The following is a 12,915-nucleotide window of genomic DNA, read 5'->3' as shown; positions in this document are numbered from 1 at the left end:
TGAAAAATGATAATGAATAAAGCAACCTTTTCCACCCTGCAAAACAATAAAACATAGCTGAGCCTGGACGTGGGGGGGGGTTGTGGCTTCTATATTAGAGAAAATGTCATACACGCACACACACAAAAGCTCACCAACAGAAAGACATCAATCCCACAAGTGCAGATGGACACTATCCATCAAAACTGATTAGAAGCATCCATTAGAGCTAAAGTCATTTCAAAGCTAAAGGGGGACATTCGTTGTACCACTGTCATTCTTTCTTCACACGTCTTGCTCATAAAAGAGCTTTTAGAGCTCCAAGCCAGTGGATGACAGCTGCCACCAAACTGACCTAAAACCTCAGGGGGAGATTTCTTTTTTGTCAGCCTTATTCTTTAGTGACACATACAACAGCCTGCTTCGGTAATGGCCGGGTGACCTAAGATGACCAAAAGACAGAACAAATAACACAAGTACGTATGTGGCACAAGATTAAAAAAAAAAAAGTGAAGAAGGCGTAGGAGAAGGTGCACGCAGCCACTCTTTACATGGGTATTCACAAGAGAGCAGCCTCCATTTGAAGAGGAAGCATTGCAATCTGTACAGTAGTGCCACTGGGGACTGGCTCACCTTCACGAGCCCAGTGGAGCGGAGGAAGACGGGGGGGAAAAGAAGAAGGAGGGGGGTGATGGAGGGAGGCAAGGGAAGGGAGGGTTTGACAGGCCGACCAGGCAGGATGGATGTATGTGAGGCGGGAGAAGAGCAGACGCAGCAGGATGGAAGGCTCTCCTGGGGCTGCGGGCTGATTCTGCAGGCTGGCTGTCTGCACACCGACCAGACTGGAGGCTGGAGCTCTGAGGCCTAGTCTGGCAGTGCTGATATAAAGCTGCTAGCTTAGAGCCAGCCAATTTCACTTCATTTGTCAAATATTTGTAATTAAGACTTGATTTTAAATCCGTTGCTCTGATCATTTCCACATAAACTGAGGAAAGATCAGTCTTAAATCACTCAGTATTATGATTTTTTTTGACTGATTGTTTTGGTCTAAGAGGCGCACACAATATGGCTGCAAAGATGAACATGGCTAGTTTGGAGTGGAATGATGTAAGTGCAAATAGAGAACATACAAAACCATTTCTAAATAAGTGAGAATTACCTTAGGTACTCATGTAAAGCAAACCTGATAATCATTAAAGCCTAACACGAGACTGATGAGACAAACTGTAACAAATAAATAAACAATGAACCTAAAGGAGTAATTATTAGAACATACATCCTTGGAAACACAGCTGTACTCAATAGGTGCCGCTGGTGACATATCACCTAAATTACACAATCAGTGTTAACCTTACAGGTTCCCTTATCTTGAAATGAAGTCAAAGCTGTGCAAAGGGAAATAGCCTTTGAATGATACAAGATTGAGGTGTGATGAAGGATGTGACCCAAGAAATTAATAGCAACCGCTTTCGCATTGATTGCAGCAGGGCAGCAGGCTAATTTGTGCCGCACCGGGGTGGCTTTTCTGTGGGACAAACCTATTTCCTAAAGTGCTGATGTCCACATTTAGACCAAAGTATCTGCAGGTCTTGGGAAATTGAGATGGAGATGGAAGCGATGGTGAAGAAACCCATGAGAGTGGCTGAGTCATGCCTCCCCTCACATTCTGAATCACACTGTGTGTGTGTGTGTGTGTGTGTGTGTGTGTGTGTATGCGCGTGTGTTGTGTGCATGTGTGCATGCATGCCAGCGATAATAATTGAGAGCACTGTGGGTCATTAGTCACCCTGCCACTGTGCTCTGAGTCTGCATTAGAGGCACACTGCTCTTTACACTCCTCATTGGGCAGTGCTAGAACTTGCTGTCTCATACATTTCTTACATTACTTGTTCAAGTCACATGAGCTTTCTGATTGTTACCAGCTTTGTCATGTGTCTGTTTAAACACTGTCCAAGAGTAACATGCTGACCAAAAGTGACAAATTTGTGAAAGAACTCAAACATCATTCATTACAAGATTACCCTGCATAGTGAACACCATCAGTATTAGCCTATGCAACTAATAATTGTTTCCATAATAATAATAATAATAATAATAATAATAATAATAATAATAATAATAATAATAATAATGATAATAATAATAATAATGATAATGGATTGGATTTGTATAGTGCTTTTCTAGACACTCAAAGCGCTTTACATTATTAACCCATTATTCAGTAGCTCTCACATTCACACTCTGGTGGTGGTAAACTACATATGTAGCCACAGCTGCCCTGGGGCAGACTGACAGACATTATTCAATATTCCCTACATGAATGGTGTCTTCAGATAGCTTGTTCCATCAACCAACAGTCCAGAATCTAAAAATACTTTCCTGGGTCTCATGCATGACATAAACAAGGAAGAAAATTGGATAACTGTGAAGCAAAGCCTTTGCATGTTAAAGCTGTAAACATGCGTGAACACATATGCCTGGAAGTTAGTCAGACAGGCTTGAAAAAGTGATCAATGAAACTGTTAATGCTAAACAATTAATTGATTAGTTGTTGAAAATAATTAGTTCTTGAAGATATTTCGACATTTACTACATACAAACCAGTGTAACATGTAGAAAAATCCCCCAATGTATTTTTCCTGATAGAGTATAAAGGAAACTGTGGGAAAAAAAGGGAGAAAAAAAAATCAGTTTTGGGATGTGCCCAGAGGTTTGGACATAAAAAAAAAAGCCCACTGCATCCTTCAGAAATGGATTTCCTGAGGTGCGCATGTAAAGCGAGTATAAAAAGGGAAAATGAAACAATGCTGTCGACATCAACAAGGATATTGCATTAAATATTTTTTTTATGGCATTATATTGCATGTGAGTCAAGAATAGTCAGCAGTAGCTGTGAAAAGATCTTTACATAACCTTTTTTTTTCAACGTGGGAGGTTACTGACAGTAGAATGATTGCATTCATAAATTAAGAACATGATGTTAAGTTTTCCCCATTCAGGAAACAGCTTTCATTTCCAAGCGTCAAAGACCACTTCACGCTTTTAACCTTACACCAAATGGTAATGAGAAATGTTTACATCATTAAACCATTTATAAGTACCTTCCGAGATAGAATAGCATACTCTTGAGGAATACTTTATCCGCAAGAAATGGAGCTTTATAGCATTCAGTGTAGTGTGGAATACCTATTTTTATTATTATTATTACTTTTTTTTTTTTTTTTTTTTTTACATTTTCTTCTTTCCTTGCAGCACATGTACCTGAGCTAATATCACATGTCACTGTTCATTTTTTCACGGTACATTTTAAATCCCACTGATTCAATTAGCCTAAGCATTGGATGAAAAAAGCCTCCTCTGGGCTGGTCCTCTGCAAAACACCACTTTGATTTTAAATTATGGGTTAATTTACCCAGAAATATCAGCTGAAACACAGGCTTGAGAAAAGATAAGACAAATTTACAATTCGCAGTGGGACTGCCCCGTGGTACGCTGGACTCTATGGGAGTTCATCAATGAGTCTGCTATCACTGACTGACCGATCTCCCTTAGATCTGAGATATTATGTTAATCAGCATTCAGCAGGGAAAAATATTCTTCTGTGCTGCTCACAGTTGCTGCAAGAATAAGAAATCAGACCTTTTCTTTTTTCTTTTTTTTGGAAATGACATCAGTTATGAACTGAGATTTGTCAAAATTCAGTTTATCTGATGTGAATGTCACATATATCAAGCTTGTTATTTAAAAAAAAAGAAAAAAACTTTCAACTTACAAGGGTGAGTTCTTGTGTGAGACAGAGAGAGGGAGCCTACACCTTGAGCGTGAGCGTAACTGACATTAAGATCTCTTATCAAAAGCTTTCTGTCAGTCCGAGAGCTATGTAAGGCATCAAAGAGGTATCAACCAGTTGGAGTCTACTTTTATTTATTTCTTTAGTATTCCTCCTGCCCTCTCACCACATCAATGTTTTACTTTTTTATTTTATTTCTCTAATAATTCTTTCCTGTCTCCATCACTTTTAAGGCTTGAAAGATAAAAGATGCAGTTTACTACAGCACACACAACAGAGGTCATGCTAACAGTATTCAGCTACACTCCACCAGGGAACCCGAGCTATCTACTGAAGTTATCGGCCACAGGGGATGTTAGACTCCTAGCTGACTGAAATTAATGTCATGGTGTGTCCTGCATCCCATTTTCTGCAATGTCCTGTCCTCATCTCCGCCATGGTGACTGCCTTAGCGTCGGGCCACCACCGGCCACAGTTGTTAAGTCAATATTGGCCAGAGGGGATTGACTTCAGATCAGTGATGCCGAAAAAAGAAATATACCAAGCTCTCACTGGGCTCTAACCTAATGTCATTTCACGAAGCACTACTGTTCATGCTGCTGTACAATCAAACTGATTTAGAAACAAGGTAAAGTTTTATTTCCACTCTCATCAAAGCAGTAAGGATAAAATTATGCACAGTTTTTGTTGGGAAATACCCCTGAAATTAGTTTACGCCAAGCACGCTTTGAGGGTTGTCTCAAGTGATAGCCGTAAAATCCATTCTTTATCACAGAGAAGAAACTCTGCTGTGGGACATGAAAAAAAAAAATTCCAATATTCAGTGAAGTAGTCGCACAGAGGCTGTAGAAAATGAATGTGTGAGTTGATTCTAATGCAGTGATACAGTGTGTCTACGTTTGCATGCATTTGGCACAGGAGCTGAATACAAATAATCAAATAAATCAGTATTCAGCATGGGACCGCACTATGTAGATTCTGACTGTGAAAGAATGCTACCTTAAGTGTATTTCTTCAAGTCTGGGAAAAAGTGCACAGATGCAAATCCATCTTATTGGAACTGGCGTCAATCAGAGCCGTCTTTCAAGAAAAACGTTGGCATTGATGGCTGGTTAGAGACACAGCAATAACAGTAATTCACTCTAACCACAGAGCACCTTAATTCACAGCCTGATATATAACTCCACTAACCTTATTGGAAGATGCTAGAGTAGGCACATAAATGCGTGAGGCGCACACCAATGCACACAAAGCTTTGGTACTTCCCTCTGTACAGTAGGACGGCACTCAGAGGCAGCTTCTCTTGTATCTGAGATAGAAATGTCAGCAGCACATTGATTGCCACACAGCTCACAAAACCTTTCTCACCTTCCTTTACCTTCTGCCTTTCCCTTTATTTATGTAGCTTATTCACACAAGCACACATCAATGCAAAGCCCCTACAGAAATGGGCCTTTTTTATTGCTTACAGGTTATATACACAGCAAAAGTGTTGTTGTGTTGCAACACTTGCTGCTGGGATAATAAAAGAGTCATGTTGTTGGCGTCCATGGAGCCACTGGGCTGCAATCTTTTGGACTAATTACAGCTGAAACTCTGGGGTTCCGCTTAGTGGGAGAAGCTCATTATTTTACTCTGAAATGGAGGCTAATTGAGTGTTTTCAAATGAAGGGTAATTATTTGTTTGCATCTTAGCTCTAATTCTGCATGTTGCCTGCCTCAAATGCATTCAACAGCTCAGGGGACTTGTTGTCTTGGGGAAAGCTCAACCACAAAAAAACTGTTTTGGCTAATTATGTGGTTGAATAGGAAAGATTTAACATGCCTATGAAAGCCATCCTTCCAGCAGTGGTTAAGTAACAAGACATTAAATGTGTGAAAATGGATTCGGACCGTTATGCCAATTTTCAGAAATCACAATTGAGAAGGGCATGTCGAAAAATGGTCTCAGAATTTGTAAAAAAAAAATGTGTATAACATGTTCACAAACTAAAAAATAAGATAGACAAATGTGTTAATTGGTTTTCTTTGGATGTTGACACATAGCCTATTTGTTCCAGTCCACAAACAAATACCAAGCAATTTTAACAAATGTTGAACAAAAGCATTACAACTTGAACATACAGATTTTTTAATCATACATTTGCAATAACTGCAATTCGAGGCTAGTCTATAAAGTTTACAGTTGGGAAATGAATGTTTTCTAATCAAACAGTGACAAACTAATCTATGTATTGAATTTAACATGAAACAAATGAAAGCTCAGAAGTAAGCAGAGCTGTGTGGACCTAAGAACATGAAGAGTGTTAGTAGTTGGTATGTAAATGGAACCGCAGTCATGTGTGTCAAGCAATCAATGCACCCACAGTATGTAAAAAATATGCACCTCAGATGATTTTCCAGACTGCAAGGTATCAGATCTGTGAAGCAGAAGTTAAATCTATTTTGCAGCAATAAAAAAAAAAAACCCTGGAAAACACATTCTTATTTCTGGAGAAAGTGGCAGCAGGTAAACATGCTCTTGAGTTGAAGTGCAAACAAACACTTCAGTTACCCTGTGAAAAGGCGTTTTTAGTTAGGTGGTACTGGAGGATGGGACAATACTACAATTATGAACTGCAGAGTTTGTTCAAATTCCAGAGCAAGACAGATAGAAACGAATGGAAATGGAAGTTTCTGAAAAAACAAAATAACCACTTCTTCTTCATGTTATTATTTGGTATCCACTAATAAATGGAACGATTTATATATGGGCAAGTTAAAATGAACCTCTGGCTCTCTGACCTGACCTACTGTTGTCTGTTTTATTTGTGTGTGGATCATTTGATTTGACTACAGCACAGTTTGACCCACTTCTTCAAACAAAAATGTTTATTCTTTCGTAAATGTAGTGGAGGTGAAGCTTATGGCTGAAGGTCTATGTGTAAAATACAAATGTTTCATAATGTATGCATTTGTAGACTTGTGTTACATGACAGCAAATTGCTTGGTATTTGTGTGTGGGCTGAACTCTACATTTATGACCATTCACAAAATTGTTTTAGATCATGAAATAACCGTCTGAAATTATTTTCTCTGAGCTCTGACAAACGCACAAAGACCTTGAGAGAATCTGAATTATGAGTGGCTGTATTCACCTGCTCTGGTAGAGACGAATGCAGTGGAATATAAAAGAAATGTGAAGAAGGACAAAAAATAAAGAAATAAAAATTTCATGAGTAGAGATTAGTGGAGAAGATGAAATATTAAGACATGATATTTAAGTGCTACAGTTTTGTACTAGTATGAAAATATAACATGCATTTCAGATTTATATAAGAGTGAAACTTAACAGGTCTCAGTATTCTTTGTGTAAATGTATCCTGAATATGTGTCAAGTGATCTGTGCACAGAAATTTAACAACCTGCTAAAAAATATGAATATTTTTGTTCAATGTGCACTGTAAAATTGTTTCACATGACATCCACTTGCTTGGTGTTTATGTGCAGAAAATGACCCATCAACACAAACTGTAAATTTAACTTCAGTTGTAGATCTCACGGCTTCCATTTGTGACTATTCTCAGATTATTTTCTCGTCAAATACAAACACCTGGAACAAAAGCCCAAAGATCTTGAGAGAATCTGAATTGTGAGTGGCTGTGTCCAACTGAACCTATTCCTATTCTGGGAGAGCAGAATGCAGTGGAATATCAGACAAAGGAGGGGAAATGAAAGAGAGGAAGGACAAAGACATATATCACACGCAAAAAGATTAGTGGACAAGATGGAAAGCCAAGTAGGAGATGACTACATCCGTGCATCTCTAAAACACTGAGAGTTGAAGGTAGAGTTTCTACTGATCCTTGACCTTTGACTGATATTAGCATAAAACTTAATTTACATGGCTCTGTCACTGCTAGCGACTTCTGCCTTGTAATTCTAATCAATGATAGTATCGCCCTCTGTGATTTGAGGCTTGAATAAAACATCCAGATTTTCACACTGTATCTTTTATGCCTGGATGCAATGGCTTTACACTGAGATTAAAGCAGAAAATTAAATGGCCCGAGTATATGAATCTTATGCAGTTTCTGCAGACATAAAAAGTAGAAAAACTAGCATTCCTGATGTAGCTTATCTGTATGACTTGATTTTTTTTAGAGAACAGATAAGGAAGAGAGGCTTATCAAAAACCACACACATACACACACACTGCTTGCATGCAAAGTAAGCTTCATCATCACTTGGCCAAACCTTGCTCAGAGTTCAGGCGGCATCTTGAACTCACAGACTCACAGCTGTTCAAAGCAATTCACACATGCTCACATATACACCCATCTTGTGCAATGGCCTTGAGAAAGGGAGTCTGAGACAGATAAAAAAAAAAACCCTTGCATTTGTAGGGTGTGTGTGTGTGTGTGTGTGTGTGCACGCGCGTGACAGATAGAGAGAGAAACATTAAATATTTCAGATTACTCCTTGCATTTTTAATTTAAAATGTATCACACTGGGCTGATTCTTTAGTGTTCAATCTCTGTCGTGGTTAGGGTTAGATAACCCAAAACCAAATCAGTAAACACCCAACTGAACTGAGCACTTCTGTGGTCATTTAAGTTAGGGCAATTGCTTTTTGCAATGCTTCAGTGCAGCACTGAGTCTGGGTTCTTGTATAGGTGATATCACTCATCGTACTGTTATCCTGCTCTGATATTATAGGGCAATGGCCTGTCAAACCTCAGGATGTGGCTCTATGTAATGCTCCTGTTACCATTCATTGAGCAAGACATAGAGACACACAGTGCTGGAGACAAAGGGAGGAAGAAAATGAAACAGAAAGTGATAGACACCGGTGAAGGAAAGAAGGTGGTGGAAGACTAACATCATTTCAAACACATGGGTAAACAGGATCTTTTTTAGTGTGGGGCCACAAGGGGCCTGCTCCCTCTTGCAATGACGAAGAGCTTAGTATGAAATATGAAAACTTCAGCAGAAAGCGAAGGATTGAGATCAAACTGAGTTAATTTTCAAGCTACTGGGAGAGGGCAGAGTAAACAGACATTTAGAATAGATGAAAAGGATCAGTGCGCTGTGCATCCGAAGAAGCAACAAATGCGCCACCATGGTGAGTGCATTTGACAAAGAGCTTACGCAATGAAGCATAGCATTATGGAAATGAGAATGGAAGCCAAAAATGGACGAAAGAGAATCAGAAAAAAAAAAAAAAAACTTTCGCAACCAGAAACCTGATGAAAAATTTAATGTGTTACTGGGTTTAGTATTCCAAGGTGTTGTACTGTGCAAGAACAACTTGTGAGCTGCTGGCCTTTAGTTTATGCCTAAAGGCAACATGTCGCCTTGATTGCCTTGTCATAAAAATTTAAAAGCAATTTTAATCCAAAGTGAAAAGCACGCCTATTCTACATCTGACTTTCATATACAACCTCCCCGAAAAAAAAACAAATTTTATACAAAAGCCTTCTCTGCCCTTTTACTCCACTCATTTACTGCTCTAACATGACTGTTTGAACATGTTCTCTGAAGGGTCATGAAAGAGCATGCTTAACCAAGAAATGAAAAGCTGAGTCCTTGTTAGTGTTGTAACCACAGTCCATGGAAAATCAATGTAAAGAACACTCAAAAGGCCTGTCTTATTGATTTTTCATAGACTCAGATAAGTCAATCTATCAATGGATGCAAGAGGAGAGGCAGGGGCATTGAGAAAGGCGGTGGGGGTGTGCAGCAGCAGTGATGGACTACTGAAAAGGAAATGAGCAAAATGTCCTCTGACTAGTGAGTGCCCTTCACTTCAAGGGCTCGATTTGGAAAATGGAAGCTTCCAGTATCTTCAGACAAGAAGATGCAATCGTCCTGCATGAAAAAACAAAACCTTTGAGGCAAAAATCACCCCACACTCACTTAAACATCACAGAGGGATGAAGAGACACATGCACTCACCAACACACACCAGCAGACTCTATATCTCTGTCTTCCACTCTCTTTGTGTGATAGGGTCAATAAAAAAAAGCCAACTGCAGCCTCCAGCTGTCCCCTCAGGCACATTCCTCAGACGGTGGCCTGTTTAAGAGCCCTGGGATTGCGCGGGACTTGTGGATTATTCATTTTGCAGAGCGTAACTCAACCCGCAGTTCTTTTCCACATCACCTATGCTGAATTCCCTGGTGCCACAACAGCCTCTGTCAGGTTCCGTCACCCTAGTTTTCGGGAGCTGAAGTAAATGGGTTCCACTTCCATTTCCATTTCCACTCAGCATTCGTCAGTTTAATTCCTTTACTCTCAGTGTCATTCACGAACCCTCCTGTGAGTCTCCCTGTGGTTCCATCTATTAATGCAGACACGATCAGTGGTTACATTTTATCCCTCTTCTCATGCTGTTATTAAAATCCTTCATGTCGTCCTATTTCTGTGGTATAAACTGCGCAGAACCTGACAGATTCAGGCTGCATGTTAATTACGAATACCCACATTTATCTATCTGTAAAATTGTGCTCTATATATTCCCGCTGATTGTGGATGTAGCATGTCTCTGTGAAATACTGTCCGTAGGTGAAGGCTTTTACAATCCTTTCAGCCCTTTGGAAATTTCGGACTTTCTGTGCACAGCAGTTGGTGGGGAAGTGGACTAAGTGAGTGTTACAATTCAGCAGCAATTTTGATGTCAAATTGGGCCGCCCGCTCTGCCAGTCGCCTCTGTGTGGTCAACAGTGCCATGTGAATGTCTTTGCTGTAATCTTTTCTCTTGTGTAGCCAGCAACGCCACAAGGGGCTCCTTTTCTGCACTGGAACCTGCTGAAATTATCCATATGACTTCAAATGCCTCATAAATTCCTCTTTGTGGTTTTGGTGCAAACAGCAAAAATGTGTCATATTGATTCAGGAGTAAGTGGACAAATTACAACGATTATGCATTCTTTTTCAACAGAGTCCAATGGTGCAGTGGATAATTTGAATGATGTAGATTGTCAAACTGTGACTTCATTGTAGATAGCTTGAATTATCCTGTGTGGGGTAAAAAGAGCCAAAGCCTGGGCATTATTCAAAGCCTTTGCTGACAGTGTATGGTGATGTAAACCTTCCCTGTTTCCTTGTGTGTCCCAGGTCCGGCTCACTTTACTATCCTCTTCAAGTGAAATCTCAAATTAAAGCTATGTTTGTTTACCCTAAGAACATACAAAAAGCAGCAATTAGATTACTTTAATGAGGAAATACAAAACTTTCGTTAGACTTCAAAAGACTCCTAATCTGATCAAATAGTTAGAAGTGAGTTTCAGTTTCAATACAAAGCGTTAGAACAGACTATTTTCGACATCAAAATGTGATGAGATCAGACATCCAGCTCTATGATCAGGTGTAATTAAAGCAGAATGGAAGCCCTACTCTTATCTTCTTTCATGCGCCGCCACAAATCTGCGGCATATACACACCCGAAATAGATATAGTAATTGATAACACTCAGGCTATTTCCTTTTTAATCTGTTTGATAGTTGCCTCTATAGACTTTTTTTTTTTACTTTCTGCTGAAAAATGTGATAACACTGTGATCATAAGTTATCTAAACTCAACATTCATATCGTTGACACAAAGGACCAAAGATTATTTAATATAAAAATACATGATTTGCACATGATAACATATGATCTAGGGATATAACGATTAGAGATTTTGCTGCTACGATTCTTGTCAGAGAATTAATCACGGTTTCACGATTACTACGATTATTTTGCAGGGCTTATGTGTGGGAGTGTGGTCCATGCCGTACCCCCAAACATAAACCCCCTGCTGCACCCCCACAAAAGTAAAAGTGAAACTTAACGTGCGTTATTGATTCCTCTACGTCTCTAACTGTTGTGAAGCATCAGACTATTTTAGGCTGTTTGCCTTGTGATCAAACAGAGTGTGTTTACTGCATCAATTCACAAGTTCACCCTCCCGAAGCTTGTATGACAGTCTGAGCTGCTGGAGAAGAACGGCCTTACTGTACGAAAGCTATGCAGCCAGATTGTTGTGAATGGGTTGCACAATGTTAGCCTGAATGGAAGCTGCGTACATGACGGTGTCGAACGCAAACTCTATGGAAACGAAAGTGAGCCTGCATTGAAAATATATTTATGATCAGGACAATTCAGAAATAGATGAAGTTTTCTGAACTGTCTGAATTTCTGAATGAGAAACTTGTTCCTTCTCTGTCATTTTCAATCGTGGATGTTGAATGCAGCTTCTGTAATGTTACCTCTGCGCATATTGGCGTGTCTTTGGTTCTGCTCTTAATCTACTGTACTTTATGAGATGGTTTTTGGCAGCCTTGACAATTAATTAACTGTGACGTTTAAAATCCTGATTAATCATAACACCATGAGATCATTACAACCCTAATGTGATCTAAACATAGGAGAATAACAAGAGAGAATCATACTTGGAATATTCTTTGGACTTGAGCACAGTAAGACCAGGGCATGAAAGAAGCAGCTGATCTTTAAGAGCGGCTATATACTGTAGCTGCAGAACTAGAGCGCTCAAACCTGCAGCTCTCTGTTTGTTTCCTGCGAGGTGCCCCTGAGACAATGCACAGATGCCGTGGAAGAGCAGAGGGTCGTGTGCGTCTTTGAACCAGGCTTTGTTTGAATTCATGAAACATTATGCACCTTTCTTACATGAACGCAAAGAAAGACATCACAATGTAGTGTGAAAGTTCAAGGAACGAGTTCACTGTGTATTGAGAATAGGAGTTTGAGCTGTGAATATTTTCATGACTGCCTGAAATAACCTCTGTAGGGAAGCTGTGCCCATGACTGATTGAATAATGAAGCAATTTAAAGTCATGGACTACTGCATAAGCACATGAACATGCATAGAGAATGGCCTCTGGGTAATAAAAGCTTTATTAATAGATGGTAACCTAAAGCAATTAACAGTTTTGCCCTGATATTCACATGTGATCTAAGTCATAACATAGGCATAGACAAATAAAAGCATAAATTATCGTTTAAGGAAAGGGAGTTGGATTTTATTAACATGCTATTCAGCCATGTATTTGTGTGATATTGTCCCAGACAAAGCATTCTTCAAGGACAACACATTTCAAAATCACTTTATCTCAACAAAACAATGTGATCAACAGAATCAAAGACTTACAGATTAAATACTCA

The 12,915-nt window shown here is 39.4% G+C and overlaps 1 protein-coding gene across 2 annotated transcripts in view; it reads right to left on the bottom strand.

Annotated features, from left to right (window-relative positions):
- Nucleotides 1-12,915, bottom strand: part of furinb (furin (paired basic amino acid cleaving enzyme) b) — an 85,322-nt gene that overhangs the window by 46,204 nt on the left and 26,203 nt on the right. The gene's annotated exons all lie outside the window — the stretch shown is intronic.

The sequence above is a fragment of the Sphaeramia orbicularis genome, chromosome 6 (genome assembly GCF_902148855.1).
Source record: "Sphaeramia orbicularis chromosome 6, fSphaOr1.1, whole genome shotgun sequence".
Lineage (NCBI taxonomy): Eukaryota > Metazoa > Chordata > Actinopteri > Kurtiformes > Apogonidae > Sphaeramia > Sphaeramia orbicularis.
This window is presented reverse-complemented; position numbering and strand designations above follow the sequence as displayed.